Source organism: Silene latifolia, chromosome 7, assembly GCF_048544455.1.
Source record: "Silene latifolia isolate original U9 population chromosome 7, ASM4854445v1, whole genome shotgun sequence".
Taxonomy (NCBI): Eukaryota; Viridiplantae; Streptophyta; class Magnoliopsida; order Caryophyllales; family Caryophyllaceae; genus Silene; species Silene latifolia.
Window position 1 is genome coordinate 103,699,167 of NC_133532.1, and position 24,623 is coordinate 103,723,789.

A 24,623-nucleotide genomic window follows, 5' to 3' on the forward strand; every position below is an offset into this window, starting at 1 on the left:
ACTTGTGCATTCGTTCTTTAGTTATCGTTATAAAATAATAGTGCTCAATCGATTTCTTACTCGTTCATTAACGTGAACTTTTAGTAGAATCATTAAGTGCTTTCTTATTAGGGTAAGTTAGTCATTCGAGTATTTAACGCTACTCACTTGAGTTACAACTAGGGTTAGTTGTACGAATTGGGTTAGTAAATTTGTAATCCGTAGAAAGGTACTAACTTTATTAATCGAGAATAGTGGACGTAGGTTTCGATTTGTGAAACTAAACCACTTCAAAAACCGTGCGTCTCTCTCTTTCGTTCGTTTGTTTATTTCGTTCTTATTCATTAATTAGTTAATTAGTTAAAGTTTAATCAATAAGCTTTAAATAATTAATTATACTTATACAATCGAAAATTTAGGTAAAATTTTTAATCCTCACCCCCCCCCCTCTTGAGTATTTCGGATCGATAGACTCTTCAACTATCATGACCACTACAAACCTAACTGAAAACAACGATGACGATGATGATGACGATAACATACCTACGCAAAGCAATCCGGCGTCAAGACCGCTACCCGACTCAAGCATCCCATGCCCATGGTGTAAGCATCCTCAAAGAACCCCAAGGAAAGGATTATGGTGAAGGTGAAAGAGGGTGACGGCATCTAGGTTTAGGAAATGATTTGGGGTTTCACGATTATCGATTTATAATTCCCCGCTGCAAACTCGTTACTCAATCGAGTGACCTTTACTCGATCGAGCTCCCAAGTTACTCGATCAAGTAGCCTCAGCTAGATCGAGTAAACCACAAACTAAAGCTCACTAAGCCACAAGTCATCCCCCGTAAAGTTTCCTAAGGTCAAGATCGGTGTCTAAGGTCAGTCAACGTCGGTAAACGGCTCCCTAAAAGGACGGGTATTACAGTCTTCCCTCCTTAAAAAGAACTTCGTCCCCGAAGTTCGACTCATCCTTCCCCACAATACACAGGCAAAAGAACCAAGGTAACCATCACTGTTTATCCGACCCAGGCCAACATTATCGTTTAAGAATACCATCCCCTATCTATGATCATCAAACATTGTCATCACCTACCTTAGCACACAAAACGACTCCCAGCGAATCACCAACTTCCTTTTTGAATCACCGCACACATTGTCCACAAGAACGACTAACTCGACAAATGCTTCACTTACTACATGATATTACTCAAATGTAAACCGACACAACTATTAAAGTATTCCTTCATCAATTACTTGTCAACCACTACCAGTTACAAAACACTCAAAACTATGGTCCTACTACTGATTCACAACATAACATTATTCATTCCACTTTGGCAACCCCACTACTACTAATAACATCTAATTCTCATGACAACATAATGAACAACTAATTGAAAATAAGATACAACAACATGCTATTCTATTCAATAATTATAAACTGCTACTCAATTACACAATAACCACTACAAAATCATCCAAGCAACCATTAAAAATACTTTAAATTGTCATGAAACACTATAATGTTGCTATAATTACTTTATTTTTCCTTTGCGACATTACTCTTCCCCTCTTAAAAGGAACTTCGTCTCCGAAGTTCACCATCAAACAACTTCCTTGACTCACAAACCGATATATATATATATATATATATATATATATATATATATATATATATATATATATATATATATATATATATATATATATATATATATATATATATATATATATATATATATATAGAGAGAGAGAGAGAGAGAGAGAGAGAGAGTAAAGTTCAAATGAGTCCCTTATATCTTTTGAGTCCATAAGTCCCTCCCACAACCCTTGGATCATGCATGATGGAAGGTTGAGATTGAAAGCAAGAAACACACTTAACACTAATTAATTTACTTCTCTCTCTAGTTTTAGTAATACATTCACTAATTCATTATTATACACAATTAACACCACCTTTTGTCTTATACTTCAAAGTTTGTGAAAATTTTGTTAACATTTTTCCTGGTTCGGTTTTTTCATTTTTTTTCGAGACAAGTTTTCGACATTTTAGGATTCTACGAGTGTAATTCTAACAGCAAAAAGTGTAATTTTAAGGAATATTTTCGAGAATTTTGCGTTTTACAAGTTTAACTTCAATCTTTTCCTATTGATTTTAACGAATAATATTTTGAATTTTTGTAATTTTATCACAAGTTATTGTAATTTAGCATTTTACGAGTGTTATTTTAATGACAAAAAGTGTTATTTTAGTCCAGGTAAGTGTAATTTCAGTCCAATGAGATTGTTATTTTTAGTCAAGGAGAATGTAATTTTAGTCCGAGAAAAGTGTAATTTTAGTCCGGAAAAGTATAATTTCAAATCCAATCGAGAATGTAATTTTAGTCCATTGAGAGTGTAACATTAGTCCAATGAGAATATGAGAATATGACCAAGTCAATTGAGAGTGTAACATTAGTCCAATAGAAGTAAGTGTAATTCTAGCAGAAAAAGTGTAATTTTAGCCGAAAAAAGTGTTATTCTAGCAGAAAAAAGTATAATTTTAACAGAGAAAAGTGTAATTTTAGCGGAGAAAAGTTAAATTTTAACAGAAAAAAGTGTAATTTTAACGGAGAAAAGTGTAATTTTAACAGAAAAAAGTGTAATTCTAACAACAACAAAAAAAGTGTAATTTTAGCAGAAAAAGTGTAATTTTAGCCGAAAAAAGTGTTATTCTAGCAGAAAAAAGTATATTTTTAACAGAAAAAAGTGTAATTTTAATGGAGAAAAGTGTAATTTTAACAGAAAAAAGTGTAATTCTAACAACAACAAAAAGTGTAATTTTAACAGAAAAAAGCGCAATTTTAATGGAGAAAAGTGTAATTTTAACAGAAAAAGGTGTAATTTTAATGGAGAAAAGTGTAATTTTAACACAAGAAAGTGTAATTTTAACAGAAAAAAGTGTAATTTTAATAGAAAAAAGTATAATTTTAATAAAGAAAAGTGTAACTTTAATAATAGAGAAAAATGTAACTTTAATAGAAAGAGTGTAACTTTAATAGAAAAAAGTGTAATTTTAATAAAAAAAGTGTAATTTTAATGGAAAAAGTGTAATACCTTAAAAATAAGACTATATTTTAAATATATCTAAGATTAAAATCAACAAATAATCTTAGATCTATTTAGTAGATCTAAAACTAAAATAAAAATATCTCACAAAATAAAAATAAGAACTAAGAAAAAAATATAAAGAAAATATTTCATATTTAGTAGATTTAATATTAAAATCAAAATATAATTTATAATAACACCACCAAAACTGAAAAAAAAATATACAAAAAAACTTAGATCTTTTAAAAAAAAGAGATCTAATCTTATTCGAAACGTTTTTACAACGAAATATAAAACATGAAAGGGTCGTTCAAGACCAACCACCAACACCTCGTTCAACACTAACCCCAAATCTGAAAAAAAATAAAAAAAATATATATATTTCAAAAAAAAAAACGAGATCTAAAAGAGAAAGGGATGAAGAGAGGGCAGGCGGGTGGGCAGCGGTGGGTGTGATGGTCGGTGGTGGTGTATGAAAGGGTCGTTCAAGACCAACCACCAACACCAACCACCATGGTCGTTCAACACCAACCACCAACACTAACTCCAAATCTGAAAAAAAAAATAAAAAAAATATATATATTTAAAAAAAAAACGAGATCTGAAAGAGAAAGGGAGGAAGAGAGGGCAGGCGGGTAGCGGCAGGGCGGCGGCAGTGCGGTGGGTGTGATGGTCGGTGGTGGTGTGGGTGGTATTGTTGTCGGGTTGTGGTGGGCCGTGGGATGCATGTGGGATGGCGGGTTTGGGTGGTGGTCGTCGTGGGTCGTGTGGTTGGTGGCGTTGTGGTGGGTCGTGTGCGTGTGGTGGCTGGGGTGTCGGGGTGAGAGGGTGGGAGGTTATTTTTTGAGTTTTATGAGAGGTGATTTTTTTAGGTTTATTTGTGAGGTGATTTTTTTAGGTTTTCAGATTGTAAAATGAGGGGAAAGTGAGGTAGAGAGAGAGAAAAGGAGGTATATATATTAAATTAGTGAGGAATTAGTGATTAATTAGGAAGAGTAGAGAGAGAGAGCTAAAACATCTTATTAATCACCATTTTTTTGTTCCAATCTCAGCCACCCATTTTTTTTCATCTAATGGTCTATAGGAGGACTTATGGACTCACATACAAATGTTAATAGATAAACTTAGAGAAGTCAAAATGGAGATAAAGCAACATCGAAGCAACGAGCCACCAATCCTCAACACGATGTCGGAAATGGAAAGGTATGTTGGGTGCAGCATTCCTAAAGAGATAAACATCCAAGTTCCACAAAAATCACGTAATAAGGGGAGTGGTAAGCGAATTCAGTCAAGTGTTCTAAAAGCGCTCGAGAAAAGCGGGAAAAAACAAAGAGTATGCCAGACTTGTGGGAAAAAAGGTCACAACTCAAGAACATGTTCTAAAAAGGTTGAAGAATCAGATTCATAGTATGAAGATTCAGAGGATGAAGATTGATTGTCAATGGCCGAACAAGAGTTCTAAAAGTTTTGGATAATTTTAATTGATGTTCTACAGATGATTTATGACTCTAAATTGCTTTTAATCTTATATATTACATGTGTAGTGTCATTCTCCAAAGCCACATTACACGTTATGATATACATGAAAGGTTCAGAACTTATGTATGAAAGATTCAGAAAATTTGTGCTACAGGTTCAGAATACCCCACGTTTATTCTAACAAATGATCGCAATACAATTCAGTATACCATATAGGTATACTGTGTAATGTGTGATAGTCTTTATTGTGCTTTCCTGTATTCGGTTGCTTTGTTTTCAGAAATCCCGTATTTGATTGACTCACTTCCCCATAATGTCTCTTATTTGGCTGCCTTGTTAAATCCAACACCAAATGCTTGAGAAAACAAAGAAATTGGTCCAGCAAAAGAAATTTTCAGATACCAAACGAAAACAAAGAAATTGGTCCAACACCAAATGCTTGAGAAATTTTCTGAAAAATCGCATTACATGATTACATGGTTGTGGCCACCTTTCACATAGTGTATACAGCAGTACAATACCATAGGGTATGCGATAACAAAGTGCTAACAAAAGATACTAAATTCATATGGTGCCTAAACTAGGGATTATGCTTCATTAGAATCATCAACACATTTTGCACCTTCTTTCTCGAATCCTTGAACCTGGAGTCCTTGAACCTGGTTCTGATGGTGTTTTGCTCGAAGAAGAACTGCTGTAGACAATTCGTTCCCATAAAAAAGAAGCAAAGTCGAAACGTATTTGTCTCTTAGCTTGGAAAGTGTTGCAACCTATATGTATAGAATAGTTTGAATAAAACTATTTTCAATAATTGAAATAATCAGTCAACAAAATATAAGCAAAACTAAATAAATGAACCCTTACGTCATTCTTTTTAAGACCGCATTTCCATTTTGGATCACCCATAAACATTTCCATATGTCTCATGGTAAACACTCCGCAATCATCAACATTGTCAGTTGTCCTCCAAGGCATATTAATCCTGACGGGAGTAAGCGTACACACCACAACTCCTTTAGAATAAGTGTCTCTAGTCTCTTTCAAAAACTTCCCAAATGCGGCAGCCTATTGCAAAAGCAATGATACCCGTCGCTGTGAGTACCAAAGATAAAATTTATAATCTCCTATTAAGACTAACCTAGGCTAGTGGTAACAGGGTCGAACCACAAGGAGGCAGTTGTAAATTCTAGTTGATCTATATTTAGCCTATGGTGACAAATGTGGGGGTTAGTTTGAATTGGTCTACAGCTAAAAGAGAATAAAGGCAATAAACTAAATTAACGATTTAAACAGATAAAAGAAGGGTACTAGGATGGTCGGTTCATTATAGCTTCGGCGGCAGCAAACTAAGTCGGTCTGAATCAAACTCAGGTAAGGCGGGAAATAAAGAGGTCCTCTCGGTCCACTCTTAACAAATAGCATCTCTCGATCTCGCTATAGGTCCCTAATGTCACTAATACTGACTCTCGTCCTGAAAAGTGACTAACGGTCTAAACTATACCGATCTTTCGATCTTAGCACAGTCTAGTCGATTTAATTGATGTTCTAATAACCTCCCCTACCTTTCGATCTAATGGGTCAGTCACGAAATAGGTATCTAACTGGTCGCATGCATTCGATTTGTTAAATATAAGATTAAATTCAATTAAAACGAGGGAAAACCCTACGAGGTCAGTCGATCGACCGACAATGTCAGTCGATCGACCAACACGCGAGACAGTCCTTTCTAATCTAATGTCGCCTATGCCATAAATCGCCTACATCCTAGCACTAAAGAATTAGCTACTCATGATGAAAGTAATAACAACAATAAAACTAATAACGATTACTGAATTCATGCTTAAAGTAAATAACAACAATGATAATACGATAATTGTCTTTCGGGACACTAACTATCAAATCTATACTAATAAAGAAAGTAAAACAATAAAATGGAATTAGGGCAGAAGGAATACCGATATTCAGAGGAACGATTAAGAACAAGAACAGAAAATCCAATGCTAATCGATGTTCCAAACCCTAATTACTTGAATAAACTCAAACTGAAAGTACTGTATTGTGATAAAGACTTGGATAGAAAACTGATGTCAAACTTGATTGTTTATGTTACGTTATATAGCAATCAACGTAACACCTTATTTCCTAAACCTAAACTTCACGGGCTTCAAGATTCACGGTGTTTTAATTTACGTCTGGAATAGCAATCTGGTCGATCGACTGACAAGGTTGGTCGATCGACTGCTCCTCAACAAATAGTAGCTTCTGGAACCCGAGCATTGGTCGATCGACTGATGGTGACGGTCGATCGACTGGATGAGCTGCTACTTGACTTCTTAAAACACGTGGACTTGTCTTTTGGGCCTTGAATTGCGCACCAAGCTCGTTCCTTAAGCAATTCCTTTACGTCATTTGCAATGCAGATTACTCGGGGACGGATTTGGCTCGATTTTCCGTTGAATTCTCCACATTTCTACAATAATGTACAAAATACGGAAGTAGACGGAAATAGGGAGAAATGTAGCATAAACTACAAGAATGAGCTCTGAAATGCGTGTAAAATGGGATGTAAAACATCATATAAATAACACGCATCAAACTTCCCCAAACCAAACCCTTGCTTGTCCCCAAGCAAGAACTAGACTCGATCTAATGACCTAATGGAACGAGTTCAATCTCAGAGCGAAATGCAAACTGTTAAGCCTAAACCGATTTAATGCACAACCAACAATCAATTAGTAATGTGAATCATGCAAACGAATTATAAAGTCGTTAAAGATTTCTGAACCGTCAACTGTACAGACTTATCAAATTGGACTCTCACGGGTCGCTCAAATCACTCGATAAGCACAGGTGAATAATGTATAAGATAGAAAGAAGTAATTTTGTAGTGACTCTCACCTAACTACGACCTATGAAAACATGCCAGCAATAAAATATGAAAATGACCTCTACGACCGTACATATGCATTCCAACCAAACAAATGACCAATGACACATGCCGAGGTATATATGGGATATGTGAGGTATGGGTAAGAAGAGGCAAAACATTTTATGGTAAAGTGGAGGTACAGGTGATCAAGCTAGTACCAAAACGGAACCAAGTGGCAACATCCAACTTCTTGCTCATAATCAAACGAAGCAGTGCTAAAGCAAGCACAAAACTCACAATCTCCAAACTATCAAATCAATAAACTCCCCATAGGATATAAATAAAACATGGGAGCAAAAATCGCCAAAAGATAAGGATTAAATTATGCGAATTGATCTCTTTTCTCGAATCTCAGTCGATCGACCAAAAGGAGCAGTCGATCGACTCATTTGAACAGTACAGAACCTCTCTTTTTTTCCGAATCATTTTTTCATTTTTTTTTCTTTTGTTTCTTTCTTTCCTTTTTTTCATTTCATTTCCCAACCATCGTCTCAACAGAGCATATGCCACCAAAAATGAGTAACAATCCCGAAAACACAGACTACTAGCTTGATAAGGGACAGGCTAAATGTAGGATGTAGTAATGGGACAAAAAGGGGTATTTCTGGCAGTGTGAAGCTTATGGGTATAATGAGAAAAGGAAACCTCTACCACATGTGTCAACAAACCACATACCGAATGCATACAGGTATTAAGTAGATCAAATTCATATTCATGCAAATTAAGGAAACATGTCTCATAAGGAGTACTACTCACATTCCTAGGTAAACTGGTCATGAATGTCACCAGTTATAGGCTCTAAACTCAGAAAGTATAAGTAGTTTGCTAATTTTCTAAGTCAAATCTCAAGTTCAGCAAATAAATTAACGAAAACTCGTAGGTATGCATTTACGATTCTACTAATAACATGTCAATCTAGCAAGGCTCAGGCGAAATCGGTGCAAAAGCTAAATCATCATAGAAATACTACCGTTCCGACTCGACCTATATGCTAAAATAGACGTGCATTTTATGGAATTTTTTTTGAAATTTTTCAATTTTTTTTTTGATTTATATATATGAGAAAAAGACAAATGCAAAACAAAAAAAATAACCGTGAATGCAAGCAAATGAAGTGCGACGCAAAACCCTTCCCCAAACCAAATCGCACAATGTCCCCATTGTGCAAAATCATGTAATGAAGAAAAGAGAAATGGGAATTTGCGAGAAAATAAATAAGCAAGACACAAAGGAAAGATATGGAACTCACAAGACTTTAAGCGCAGCAAAGGAAACCTCCCCAAACCAGCGTGAGCTAGGAGGTTTCAGTAGCTAGCAGTGCTACCAATAAGAGTGCCTGAAAGACAGAAAATACCACGCATAAGACTGAGAAAACAATTTTGAGGTGTAAAAACTGTGCACAAATGAGACAATAGAAGAAATAGATAATTCGACGGAAAATAAAGTGGAGTAGAAGACTCCCTTAGGTCCGCATATCGACCAAACACAGCAGGGGAGAGGTCGTGAACGGATATAGCAGCAGCAGTGGTCGATCGACCAAGAAGATCAGTCGATCGACCAGGTGGGCGTGAACAGTAGCTCCTGTAAACCTGCAAGTCAGTCGATCGACCAATGGTGCCAGTCGATCGACTGAAAACACTGCTACAGCGTCTTATTTCTTCGTAATTGCTCAATGATTTGAGCTAATAAGCTCTAAATACCTGCAAATGCACAATAATACGCGCCCAAAATTGCGCAAAACCAGAATAAAGCCTAAAGTGCATAAAAATCCTAAGCAAATAAAATAAAAGCGAAGTTTTCGCGCACACAAAAGCAATAAAAATGTCTTAACAAAACAAATAAAATGAAGTTTATAACGAGCTCGATCAACTAATAGTTGATCAAGAAGGACCACGTTATGGCCCACTTCGTCGGCTTCTGGCTACTAGAGGTAGCCTCATTGGTGCTTATGTTATCAGTTGCACCCTTCTTAACTTCAACAGTCGGAGAGCTCAATGGATCAACTTCGTCATCCCCCCAATCAAAGGCTTCCTTGGAATCGTCGGACCCCAAATCAGACCATCTCACCTTGGCTGGCTCATCTTCCACTTCCTCATCGGTCCCATAGCTTAGGCATCCAAGACCTCCTCTTTGAATGATAGGCTTTGTCGTGGCTGGAGTGACCTGCAGCTCATCCTTCCCCAAACCAATTCCTGCATTATCTAAAACAACAGATTCTTCCTCCATTTTGCTCCCAATCTGGGGCGGAGGGGTTAACACAGCAGTAGTAATAGGGACAGGTAATTCAGGAAGCACAAAGTACGATTTCTTTTCAGAGACCGTATTACAAGTAACAGGCCACATGGGATCCTTCTTTTTAGCAGGTTGGGCAAAAATGATAGAATGTTTCCCAACTTTGAAGGTCAAAGTTCCGAGCCTACGTCAATGACGCACCCGGCGGTGTGCGAAAACGCCTTCCTAGGATGATCGGTATATGGGCATCCTCGGGCATGTCAAGGACAACAAAGTCAACAGGGAAGAAAAACTTCCCTATTTGGACCACGTATGTCTTCTAGGACTCCTATAGGCTCGACCGCGGATCGGTCACCATCTGAACTGTCATGTCTGTGATAGCAAACCGGGTCAACTTAAGCCTCCTAGCTAAACTCAAGGGCATGACGCTTATGCTAGCCCCTAGGTCACATAATGCCTTCTCAATCGAGAAGGTACCTATTTTGCAAGGGACAGAAAAGCTACCCGGGTCCTCTAACTTATGGGGCGCAGTGTGAGACAGATAGGAGCAAGACTCCTTGGTGAGTGCGACAGTGTGCACTGTTTCAAGTGACCGCTTTTTGGACAACAGTTGTTTCATAAATTTAGTATAAGCGGGCACTTGGTTAACTAACTCAAGGAAGGGTACCTGAACATTCAGACTACGGATAACTTTCTCAAACTTACTGAAAGATACCTGTTCCTTGGTCGGCACGAGTCTCTCTGGATATGGGGCTGTGAGGAGTACCTTAGCCCTCTCCTCCAATTCACGCGCGCCGGCATCCTTGGACTTAGGCTGAAAGTCCGTCACCTTCTCTTTGTTGAAGCTAGACCCCTCCTCAGATCGTCTCAAATGAGAACCATTAACCGTCATTGGGTCGAACTTCGGGGCCGGGACCGACCCATCAGCACTCGGGTCTGCCCCCAAAACTTTCGGGACGGTGGTTTCCCGAAACAAGTGGTCTCGTAGGTTATTTGGCATTAAAGGACGAAATTCTTCAGCATCAACAGCGATCTCAGTCGATCGACCACTCTCCTCGATCGATCGACCGAGATGTCTGATTCAGAAGTTCCTGTAACCCGTGATTCAGTCGATCGACTGGGTATATCAGTCGATCGACTGAAATACCTGGCAGACGTCTTTTTCTTTGATTTGTTCGTTGAAGCTTTCTCTTGACTTGTCTCCGGCTCATCTTTTTCAATAGCATCCTCAACCATGGCAGGACCATCAAGGGTGGACCCGCTCCTCAAAGTGATGGCATTTAGGGTCTCCTTTTGTTCGGGTTCAGTGGGTAAGTGTCCGGGAGCTCGAGTGTTACTTTTACTAGCCAGTTGAGCAATTTGGCTCTCTAGTAACTTCATCCCGGCCTCTCTTGCTTGGGACTCCTTCAGCAACAGGTTCTTAAGCTCGGAAAATTCAGAATTCTGCGATTGTTGCTTTACTGCGGCTTTATAAGGGGGCTTCGATATTCTTTGTTGCTTTTGATGAGGGGGTATATAAGGTTTTTGCTGCGGTGGAGCTTGAGTTGGGTTAAGGACATTTTGGCTCCTCCAACTCAAGTTTGGATGGGTGTTCGGCTCATAGTAGGTGTTGGTCTGCCTATAGTGTTGAAAGGCAGCACAAGATTCGAAGGGACTAGGGCAGTTTTTCGAGACATGGCCCTCACCTCCACACCTTTCACGATTTAAGGGACCGTCATGTCACAAAGATTGACTTGGTATATCCCACCTTTAGAAGCTCCTCCTAGCTCATACTTGTCAAATCTCGCGGTGAGAGCCTCAAGTGCAAAGAACAGAGGAAGATTCGACGACTCTCCTCCGGTTTCCTCTCGAATTCCCATATTCGGCCTTGTGGGTAGCTAGATCGTCAATGATCTTCCACCCCTTGGTTGCTCCCAAATTTTCAGCGAATCTTCCATTGGCTGCAGCATCCAAAATAGCCCTCTGATCATCGTACAACCCATTGTAGAAATGATTGCACAAACTCCACTTTTCGAACCCATGGTGCGGTATGGTTCGCACCAACTTCTTGAATCGGACCCATGCTTCATGGAAATTCTCATCTGGCCCTTGTTTAAAGCCCGTGATTTGAGCTCTAATAGCGATCGTCCTTGAAGCAGAGAAGTACTTCTTTTAGAACGCTAATGCCAATGTATTCCAATCAGTGATCCCCTGAGCGGTCCGGTCCAAATCTCTATACCACTCCCTTGCAGCATCACGAAGGGAGAAGATGAACATGGTCTCCTTGATTTGATCCTGGGTCACGCCACCGGTGGGGAATGGAGCAGCATGAGTCAATAAAGGTCTCCATATGCTTAGCTGCATCTTCATTTGCAGCTCCCCCAAACTGATTTCTCTCGACCATAGTAATGTAGGCAGGCTTTGGTTCGAACTTCCTGGCATCACCTGGTAGCTCGAACCCCTTATATAAGTTATCGGCTGTCGGCTCAGAATAACTAGCTATACTTGCTTCCTCGGCCATGACTGGAATTTCCGGAGAAGTAACTGTCTCGGCTGAAGAAGTGGAAACGGGTGAAGACTGTGGGTTTTCTTCAAACAGATCGTTCTCGTAATAGCTTGACAGAGTACTCAGCTCTTCCTCTGTCGGTAATACTCTTTGTGTTCGCCTCAACTCGCGCAAGGATCTCTCAGGCTCAGGGTTCAATGGTACTAGTTCTCCACCCTGTGACCTGCGCATAAGAAGAAACTACAAAAAGAATATAAGAAAAGTTTAAGGAACGGATGTCCCTTAAACTAAGAAAGACTAAAAATAAAAACAACTAAAATTAGGACTATTGCCTCCCCGGCAACGGCGCCAAAATTTGATACCCGTCGTTGTGAGTACCAAAGATAAAATTTATAATCTCCTATTAAGACTAACCTAGGCTAGTGGTAACAGGGTCGAACCACAAGGAGGCAGTTGTAAATTCTAGTTGATCTATATTTAGCCTATGGTGACAAATGTGGGGGTTGGTTTGAATTGGTCTACAGCTAAAAGAGAATAAAGGCAATAAACTAAATTAACGATTTAAACAGATAAAAGAAGGGTACTAGGATGGTCGGTTCATTATAGCTTCGGCGGCAGCAAACTAAGTCGGTCTGAATCAAACTCAGGTAAGGCGGGAAATAAAGAGGTCCTCTCGGTCCACTCTTAACAAATAGCATCTCTCGATCTCGCTATAGGTCCCTAATGTCACTAATACTGACTCTCGTCCTGAAAAGTGACTAACGGTCTAAACTATACCGATCTTTCGATCTTAGCACAGTCTAGTCGATTTAATTGATGGTCTAATAACCTCCCCTACCTTTCGATCTAATGGGTCAGTCACGAAATAGGTATCTAACTGGTCGCATGCATTCGATTTGTTAAATATAAGATTAAATTCAATTAAAACGAGGGAAAACCCTACGAGGTCAGTCGATCGACCGACAATGTCAGTCGATCGACCAACACGCGAGACAGTCCTTTCTAATCTAATGCCGCCTATGCCATAAATCGCCTACATCCTAGCACTAAAGAACTAGCTACTCATGATGAAAGTAATAACAAAAATAAAACTAATAACGATTACTGAATTCATGCTTAAAGTAAATAACAACAATGATAATACGATAATTGGCTTTCGGGACACTAACTATCAAATCTATACTAATAAAGAAAGTAAAACAATAAAATGGAATTAGGGCAGAAGGAATACCGATATTCAGAGGAACGATTAAGAACAAGAACAGAAAATCCAATGCTAATCGATGTTCCAAACCCTAATTACTTGAATAAACTCAAACTGAAAGTACTGTATTGTGATAAAGACTTGGATAGAAAACTGATGCCAACCTTGATTGTTTATGTTACGTTATATAGCAATCAACGTAACACCTTATTTCCTAAACCTAAACTTCACGGGCTTCAAGATTCACGGTCTTTTAATTTACGTCTGGAATAGCAATCTGGTCGATCGACTGACAAGGCTGGTCGATCAACTGCTCCTCAGCAAATAGTAGCTTCTGGAACCCGAGCATTGGTCGATCGACTGATGGTGACGGTCGATCGACTGGATGAGCTGCTACTTGACTTCTTAAAACACGTGGACTTGTCTTTTGGGCCTTGAATTGCGCACCAAGCTCGTTCCTTAAGCAATTCCTTTACGTCATTTGCAATGCAGATTACTCGGGGACGGATTTGGCTCGATTTTCCGTTGAATTCTCCACATTTCTGCAATAATGTACAAAATACGGAAGTAGACGGAAATAGGGAGAAATGTAGCATAAACTACAAGAATGAGCTCTGAAATGCGTGTAAAATGGGATGTAAAACATCATATAAATAACACGCATCAAGCAACATGCATAAGAATATACAGAAATGGTTATGCAACTTCTATTTTGAGTTCCTTAATCCTTACCCCTGTTAATGACAGGGGGTTGTGCATACTTCTATGATGCTCAAGGGGTAGTAGAATACTCGCCTACTCGGTATACTGTAACCTCTATAAATTTCTCTCGGAGATCATGCCTCATGTTAAAAATATCAGGAACTCTGGCCAACTGCATATTTCAGAAAGGAATAACTCTAGCCAAACACTTATACATGACATAGGATGTTTCAGACCAGCTCTTGATGAGCCAGATGTTTCAGACCAGCTACTCTTGATTTTGTTAAGCGAGTAAGACCGGCATCATTGCTTATCAACTAAGCAGAAGTTCTGTTTTTCTTTTCAAAGTTCAAACTATCTATCTATCTCCGGAGTTTATGAACTAGGTACTCAACTAAATCCCAATTAAACATCGCAAAGTGCACGCAAACAATTGATCATATGAACATTTGTAGTAACTAGCTAGCCTTACAAATTCACGATCTAAAATCCGTGACAGAAATCACGACCCTTAATAAGCAGTGCGTAATTAAGATCGTGACACGTACTCATGCTACAAAAAAGCCTGTGCAAACAGATCATTACGCAAACACTTACCACGAGCATGGGAGTATCACCATAACAGTTTTCAACTTTGGCGTGAGTAAGCCAATTGTCAATAAGGTAAAATGCAGGGGTCTTCAAGTCAAACACCATGAGATAATAATGTGCGTTCAATGCGACCGGAAAGAAAAACTAACATGTAGGAAAAAAAATTGATTAGACTTGATAAATAAAAGTACTAATTATTGAATTAAGGTTTAAAGAAATCACCATGTCAATAGATTTCAATGAAATCCTGGAAAATTGCTTCAATTCATCATTCATTGCATTTTTGAAAAATTTGTACCTACTCTCATCGCTTTTATTCTTCCTATAATCGGTAAACATAACCTAGAAGCACAAAAAAGATTAAAATATAACAAACAAATATCAGCACATACATAAATAGTATTAGAAATTTTAGAAAGAATCAAATAGTGAACTTACAAGCACGAATGTACTAATCTAAAATCTCAATGGACTTGAATCACTCTTTGATATCTCTCGATGATTCAAGTAAGCAGACCAACAATCAAGGATGGCACTTGACACAAGCTCTCGAGGTTTAAGGCTCTGAAACTGAAGACGAATAGCAATAATGCCCTTATACATGAACACCTTCTCACTGTTGAAAAATATCTCATTTAAATCACCAAGAAATAATAAACAAGTAGATGGCAAATAAAAACAGAAGCTACAAAAAGGAAAGTAAGGAATCAAGGAAAAATTACTTATGAAGAGGGATCTCTTGTCCGAAGTCAGCGTATATGTAGTCACACACAAGTCTTTGCACTTTGGTGAGGCTACTTACTGTATCAACATCCCTAACTATAAAAGGAGAACGAAGTTCTGGTACAAGTGCTGCTGAACTACCTCTCCTCCTTGTAACAACATGGTAGCGGGTAGGAGAAAGCCTTGAATCAGAATCAGGTTCACAATCACCATCTGAAATCGTCTTTTCAGAATCTGATTGTGTATTAGCGTCCTCATGCACCTCCGCACACGACTTGTCATCATCTTTCTGAACGAGATCATCACCTTCCTGATCTGTTTTTTATCACCGTGTTCATCCTTTTGGTCAGTAGATATTTCTAACAAAATGTCCCGCACTATTGTATCATGATCAACATTTGTAGTTGGTGACAACAAAGCAACTTTTGGATTATTAAAAAGTTCATCCTGAGACAAACCAAGACTGAAAGTGTAGACACCTCGTTTCTGCACCCCTCGCAAACCACCCGGTGATGATTGGGCCGCATGTTTGATTCGCGGAACGATTAGTGACAGTTCGTAAGATTATCGTCAAGTGATTGCTCAAATATTAAATGTCAACCTCTTAGTTGTCATCTACGTGCCGATACGGTCGTTTTGGCGATAATTAGAGTACATTCGAGTCCGGTCAAAAACCGTCTCCATTTTCTCGATAGTTTGTTAAATCCAGAGTCGAATGTTCTGGAATGTTCCGGATATTTCTATTCCATATTTATCAAATTTTATCTTTTGGCAAACAATATCCCGTAATATTCAAAAGATAATCGAATTAAATCCGTCCTACCATAACTTAAACACGGAAATCTTTCTTAAAAAGGAGGAAACCTCCGGGAACAGACGCAAAGCAGTGCTGCGCCTCTTCCAAGAGACGCAGTGGCTGCTGCGCCTCTTCCCAGGCCCTTCTTTGCATGATTTACGTATCTTTTTTATATCTTTCCGAGATTCACTTCCAAAGAGTCTCCGAAACCCTATTCCTTCACGTGATTAGTATAAATAGGAGCTTTCGTTCCTCATATTTCTCACGCGAGTGTCCGCCCTTCTCTTCTCCCTTTGCATTCTAGACTTCGTTCTTACTAATTGGCGCCTACGTGCTTGGACTTCCGACCACGTAAGCTCGGATCTTTCCGGGTACCAGCCTCTCCGTTGCATGACCGACCAATTTGACCAACTACACTCAATCAATCTAATTAATCAATCTTGTTAAATCGTTTTCCTCTCACGAGGGCACTCTTTCCTTACGTTCGCGTCGAGCATTCACTAATCGATCTTCTTAGTTCTTCTCGTTCCGTCAACATGTAAGTCTGAGGGTGTATATCCCTTTTATTTATTGTATTTTAATTATTGTATAACAATTGTAAGATTTATGTCGGATACACCATTAAAACCGATTTCTAAAACCGTGCTTTAAAGTCTGTTTTTGCGGATTTCCAGTAGACAGACGTCGAGAAAAGACGCAGCAACTGCTGCGCCTCTTCAAAGAAGCGCAGCACCTGCTGCGCCTCTTCGTGAGGCTGCCGCAGTTCCTGCTTCTTTTCTTCTTCCTCCGTCCTCTGTAATTCGTACCAAAATTATTCCTTTTGTTTTGTTCTTTATTTCTTCATCACGGTAATTTATAAATCATATGTATGTTGTATATAATTCATCACTCATGCTTAATTAGTCATCAAGTCCGACTTAAATCCCTTATAATTCATATTTGCGGGTTTTCGTCATTAAATTCAAGTTTCGGGTTTTAGAGGTTCAATTCGTTCATATTGAGTTTCTGGGATTCGTTGTTGATATATTTTCACCTGTTTGTTCATTAATCCGTCGTCATTCATCATGTTTAGTCTAATTCGTTTAGTTAGTTAGTTTAATTAATCATTCATTAACATCGACCCTTCACATAATTAATCCGTCTTATTTCCGTCTTAACCATGTTTTACTGTTTTATGACATATTCATATGTAAAATAATCCATTAATCACTTTCATCCGAGTCAATTATCAAATCAATCCATTAATTTACCAATTAATATTAACGATTTGCAGTTCCGGCTTCACAGCCAGAACTCACCCTTGAAAGACGCAAAGAATCGCCGCGCCTCTTCCAAAGGGCGCGATGTCTCCGCGCTTTGTTCAGGTGATTTCGTCCCCTGAATTCCGTTTCTGCCTTGACCTAGTTTGTTTAGATTATGTATAAACTAACTATTATTCGTATTATCACCTTCTGATCTGTCGTGTTTTATCCTTTTATTCTTTTATTCTTTTTTATCAAATTATCCGTTTTAGCGGTATTTTCGACATAAATCACCTGTCTCCAATGTAATTATTGTAATTTTCATTATTGTAATTTATCGTTATTGTATTTATCCTATTTCTTGTATGTTTTCATATGTAATCAATATTAACTTCTACTTCGACCCGATTGTTTGCTAAAATTAATTGTTCACCGACTTAGTTAAATCTCACATGCTAGGATTAAAACTTGGATGTTGCATTGCATGCATATAATCGACGATATATCGAGTACGAATAACTCCCCTAATCATTAGTAGAGGCCGCTATCGAGGCGGGCGGGATTAGGTGTTCGATCAAAAGAGCTTCCTAATACGTACCCTCACCCCTTACTCCAGATCTCCGTGAGCACCCGTGTTCATTGGCATCCACGAGAGTCATTCTAGACATAGAATGCTAAGGGTAACGATTGCTTAGTGTTCATGTCACTACTTTGTGTCTTGACATGACACGAGGTATTCGAACGGTTCCAATTTCCCATAAAAATTGGTGGCGACTCCATACAAAATGCAAACGCTTGTTTTCGAGCCCCTTCACCAAGCGCCCCCGTGGGCGGCCCGCTGTCCACAGTTTGGCGACTCCGCTGGGGATAAATACACTTACGTGTAGCCAAGGGTGAAACTTGAACAAGGTTAGGGAATAAGTTTGTACAAGACAATTGTCGGTTTTCATAACTCGGTCTTCCTAGACCGTTTAATTCGGCCTTCCTAGGCCCAACCCAACCCATTCGACCAATCGTCCCGTCTAAACGGTCCTAATTCTTATTTGGGCCTAAGGATGGATAGCGATTGACGTCATCCATACCATGATGCTTACTCTTGTTTGTATCAAGGGCCTTCACTACTTGAGGAAATGGACTAGGAATCGGCCTTACTCTTGTTTGGCACGAGCCTCTCCACTGACTTCGGGTTTGATGGTTCGGTATGGCAACCTACCCTTTAAACCAAAACCCTTCTAAATGCACTCAACATCCCGTTATAATGCTTGTATAAATATGTAAACCTTACGTGATCACCATTTCAAAACAAAATCATGACGAAATTTTCAAAAATCAAAACTCAAATTTCAATCAAGAATTTCGAATTAGGGCCTTTAATTAGTACAAAATCCGGTCAAAACTCTGTCCGTTTGTCGTGTCAAAATTCGGGCCACAAGCCCATTTCAAACCTCACTTCGAGTCCACTCCTACAACTACACTACAGTTGACTAGGACGCACATTTTCAAAGACCTTGTCTTTCTTCAAAACTCACTCAACACAAGTGGCACACACCCACTTCACGAGTCAAAATTTTTCCTCTTTTAGCAAGTGTGATAGAAAGGTCGATCGTGTTTTGATTCGTCGACGATCTCTTATCCAGTTTCCAAGATGCCCGGATCAAGTGATGATACGAACCTCCAGCAAATTCAAGAAAGTAATGATCGAATCCTAGCCGCGCTAGCCCAAATGCAAGTTACCCAAAACCAAACCTATGACCGCCTCGAGCTCATCGAAGGCCGTATCTTTGACGTAGAGGGAAGGTTGCCTCCCATTAAAGGTGAAGTACTACAATTTTCCGACGACGAGTCTAAGGATGAGAATCCAATCATAGGGACAACCGCAGCTGAGAAAAGACTCCAATACCTAGAGGAGCAATTGATGTACCTTAAGGGGGATGACATTTACAGGGAGAATAATCGTAAGTATGAAGCCGTCAATTCCAAATTGCCCACTAACTTTAGCATGACGGATATCCCTAAGTTTAAAGGACATGAGAACCCTTTGAACCACATCCGTGCCTTCAAGGATTACATGTCTATCAAAGGCATCAAACCCGAGATGTTCTTAAGGATCTTTCCTTCATCTCTCGACACCATCCCAAAGCAATGGTTCTACACTTTAGACCACAAAAAGGTCGCTACTTGGGAAGACGCCGCGATCGAATTCTCAAAACAATACGCGGATAATGCCGAGATCCAAGTTAATATGTGCACTCTAGAGGTTCTTACCCAGAATGACAAGGAAGGATTCACCGACTTCCTAAGTAGGTGGAGGAAGACTAGTACTCAATTAGTTGAACGCCCGGATGAGGCTACTCTTGTAGAGAAGTTCGTGGACAATCTCAAGCCCATATATGCCAACCATTTGAGATATCAAAATATCAAGACTTTCAAGGACTTAACCGTATTAGGGACACGAATTGAAGATGACATCCGCAAAGGACTCTTGTCCAAAACGGTAGGTCGAGGATACCAAGGGTCCACAAGTCGTTCATACGGCTCTACTAGCAAGACCGACGAAGTTAACCTTCTCGAGCCATCCAAGAAAACTAGCCCACCAAGGAAGTTCACAAACCTTGGGGACACATACTCCAACGCTCTAAAAAGGCTAATGAAGCAAGGCAAACTCCAACCCATCGGACCTACTCCCGAACCCGAAAGGAAATCCAAATTCTGGGACGAAAATTCCTACTGTGAATACCATAGGGGCAAGGGGCATGACACGTAAAAATGCTACAAGTCAAACACGTGCTTCAAGACATGATTGAAGACGGTCGACTTCCAATTCCACCAGGATGTAAGCCCAACAACACTCAGAATCCTCTTGGAGTTCTAGTGATTACAAGTGACGAATCTACCTTAGATTGCTCACACCTTATTTCTCCTACTGAAAATGAAATTCATACAATTGAAAAAGAAAGACTCTACTCTACCATCTCCCCTACCATTTCCGACTTCATCGCATGGGCAAAGAGTGTAGATAGACAAGCGTGGGAGCTAGAAAACATGGTAACAACCTTGCGCAATCCCAATGCAACACCTAAAGAGCGCGTACCATTGACCTTCCCTCAAAATGCCACTATGCAAGAAGTAGTCACCGTGGTCGACAAGCTAGTCGATCAAATCATACAACTAGAAAGTGACATCATGAGGATGAGGGAACTAGCCGCAATCAATGGAGTTTGGGCCGATGACGATGAAGACGAATATCTCATTGAAAATTCTTTGGTAAAGGAAATAGTCCAAAATGGCGAAGACCAAGATGTGGATCACCTAACTCGTTCAGGTCGCCCATACCAAAGCACCACTCAAAACGGTCCAACCAACGTCATCACACCAAACGACAACGAAGATGACCCCACTGATCATTTGCTCAAGCAATTACAAAGAACCAAGGCTGATCTTTCAGTCTGGCAACTAGTGGCAAGCTCATTTCCACACCGCCAAGCTTTACTGCAAGCTTTGGCCAAATTGAATGTGGCGCATAACTCTACTCCCGAAGATGTAGTCAACTTGGTCTTCCAAGAATCACCGAAGCTAAGTAATCCCGTTACTTTCTCAGACGAAGACTTGCCACCTTTTGGCGCCAGCCACAACCTTGCTCTATACATCACCGTCATCTGTCTAAAGAAGAATGTGCCAATGACCTTGGTAGATGATGGCTCCGCGGTCAACGTCATACCCCTCAAAACGGCATACAAACTAGGCATGAAAGAGTCGGGCTGGACCCCTACAAATCAAGGTGTACGCGCATATGACGGTACACGACGAAAAGTGGTAGGACTTGCTAACCTAACCATAGCAACGGGACCAATCGAACGAAAGGTCAACTTCCAAATAGTGGACATCGAAGCTTCATTCAACATACTGGGAAGGCCTTGGATTCATGCTTCCAAAGCAAAATATCCACCCTTCATCAAAAGATCAAGATCCCACTAAACGGCAAGGTTGTGACGATCACTTCGTCACCCATCAAGGCCATAATCGAGAAGCAATCAAATAATCAAGTCCTTGCGGATCCCATATACGAACTTGGGGGCTTCCAAAGTGTAAATGTCATAGAAAGTGAGTTGGCACCCTTATACTATAATCCCTACTCTAACTTGGTGGTCAACCACATACTCAAAAACCAGGGATACTTCCCTGGAATGCCTTTGAACCCAGTTCGGAAGAACACCTTCGCGCCATACAAGAAAGGCAACTCATCAAGAATACCGCTTGGACTAGGGTACAAACCCACAACAGAAGAAGTTCTCGAAATGCTCGCCCAAGTCCAAAATCGCAAGTATGTAGGAGTCCAAATGAGGCCATATCTCCCTACCTTGAATGGATACTTCGTTCAAGAAGGAAGTTCGGAACTCTTTCATGGATTTCCCGAACCTTGGCATTACCTCGAGAAGAAGTTAGCCGGAATCGAGATCTTTCACGATTGCTACTTCATCCCTCCCGAAACGGTTCCTACCGTCAAAACCCGTCAAGCACCTTGCTTAGACGAACAAGTTGTTAGCCTCCTATTTGGAGAGGACCGATTTGTTAGGGCCGCGCAAGATGAGATCATTACTACGATACTTCAAGACGATCGCTTCAACCCCACCGCCTTGATCACGGAAATCGACACAAAGCGGCGAGAAAGGTGGAGGAAATCAATCAAATGGACCAACAATCAAGGAAGACTCTTCAAGCTCACCACCGGAGAAGGAGAGATGTTCAAAGAAGAACCGTAAGACGACGAGTTCGAATCGAGTCGGAGTCGGAGTCGAGTCGAGTCTAGAGGAGTCATTAGAGAGTCTACTCCTGTCGTCATCCCCACTCCCCTCGTTTCTCCTAGCTTATTTTCAAGTAGTCACGAGTAGTTCGGAAATGCCCCAATTATCATCCCCTTTGCCGCCACTATCCATCGATCAGTTGGCTCATTTGTTTCAACTTTACTCAAATCTTAATATGAATAAATCAGGTTCTGCTTACTCTTTGCGTTATTTTGAGTGCAATTCTGTTTATGATGATACTGAGGATGACCAAAACCCGGACTTGACCGAAATACCTCCCCTACGTAGCCAAAGAAATACTACGGGGAAGGGGAAGGGGGACTGTAATGAGGACACCGAACCCATCAATGTAGGAACCGAACTAGAACCCAAAGAACTTAGGATAGGGACTACCTTGAGCTCTACCGAACGGGCCGACTTCATAGACCTCCTAAATGAATTCAAAGACGTTTTCGCTTGGTCCTACAAAGACATGCCGAGGGATCGACAGGATATCGCCAACATAGGATTCCGATTAAGCCAGGTTTCAAACCTGTGAAACAGAAGCTTCGACGAAAGAGAACAGAATGGGCTCTAAAGATTAAGGAAGAAGTTGACAAGCAATTCAAAGCCGGGTTCATCAAAGTTTCCGTATTCTGATTTGGGTAGCTAACATAGTACCCGTACCCAAAAAGGATGGGAGAATCCGAGTTTGTGTTGACTTTAGGGATTTGAACAAAGCAAGCCCAAAAGACGACTTCCCTCTACCTCACATTGACATATTGGTAGACAATACTGCAGACCACGCATTACTATCCTTCATGGATGGATATGCGGGTTACAACCAAATCAAAATGGCCATGGAAGACATGCATAAGACCGCGTTCGTCACCCAATGGGGAACCTATTGCTATACAGTAATGCCGTTCGGATTGATCAACGCCGGAGCTACATACCAACGCACCGCGACTACGCTCCTACATGACATGATGCATAAAGAAGTCGAGGTATATGTGGATGACATGATCGTCAAATCCAAGGAAAGATAGGGACATATTGCGAACCTTCGCAAGTTCTTCGCGAGGCTACGGAAGTACAACATGAGACTCAACCCTCAAAAATGCACATTTGGGGTAACATCTGGCAAACTCCTAGGATATGTCGTTAGCCAACGAGGCATAGAAATAGATCCTTCCAAAATCAAAGCTCTGATCGAAATGCCACAACCTCAAACAGAAAAAGAAGTCAGAGGATTCCATGGAAAAGTGCAATACATAAGTCGATTCATATCGAAACTTACGATGATTTGCGAGCCTATCTTCAAGAAACTCAAGAAAACAGACCACACCATGTGGGACGACGATCACAAAAGGCGTTCGAACGAATCAAGGAGATATTAGCTAAACCACCAGTGCTCATGCCACCACAACGAGATCAACCTCTTGGTTTATATCTCACAGTAACTGAAACTGCCATGGGTGCTATGCTAGCTCAAACCGTAGGAAGTGAAGAAAGAGCTATTTACTATCTAAGTAAGAAGTTCTTGGAATACGAGTGCAAATACTCACAACTCGAAAAGACATGCCTCGCTCTTGTGTGGGCAACAAAGAAGCTACGTCACTACATGCTTAGCTACTCACAAGATATTCTCCAAAATGGATCCAATCAAATACCTCTTCGAGAAACCCGTTCTCAACGGACGCCTGGCAAGATGGACCATGATGCTCTCCGAATTTGACCTCAAATACGTGCCACCGAAAGTAATAAAGGGTCGCGCCGTCGCCGAATTCTTCGCAGAAAATCCCATCAACGACGCACAAACCATAGATACTTGGTCATTTCCCGACGAGGATATACTTCAAACCGATGTAGACTCTTGGGATCTATACTTTGATGGAGCATCAAACCTAAGAGGATTTGGGATAGGAGTGTTGCTCATTTCTCCTGAAGGTGAGCATACACCAATTGCTGTCAAACTCGACTTCGAGGTGACAAACAACGCTGCAGAGTATGAAGCTTGTCTCATCGGACTACAAGCGGCAGTAAGTTTAGGCATCAAAAACCTACGAGTGCACGGGGATTCGTCACTGATCATCAACCAAGTTACGGGATCCTGGAAAATCCGAAGTGAAAGCCTAGCACCCTATCAGGCTAGGATAGACCAAGTGGCTCAATTCTTCGATCACGTAACCTACTTACACCTACCTCGAGAAGAAAATCAATTTGCAGACGCTCTTGCGAAACTTGCATCTTTGATAAACATGCCAGATTACATGATGGAAATGCCTTTGTGTATCGAACGACGGTCGGAGCCGGCTTATGTCCATCAAATTACCGATGAAGAAGAAATCGCACAAGAACCCTGGTTCCAAGCAATCCTGAATTTCAAGC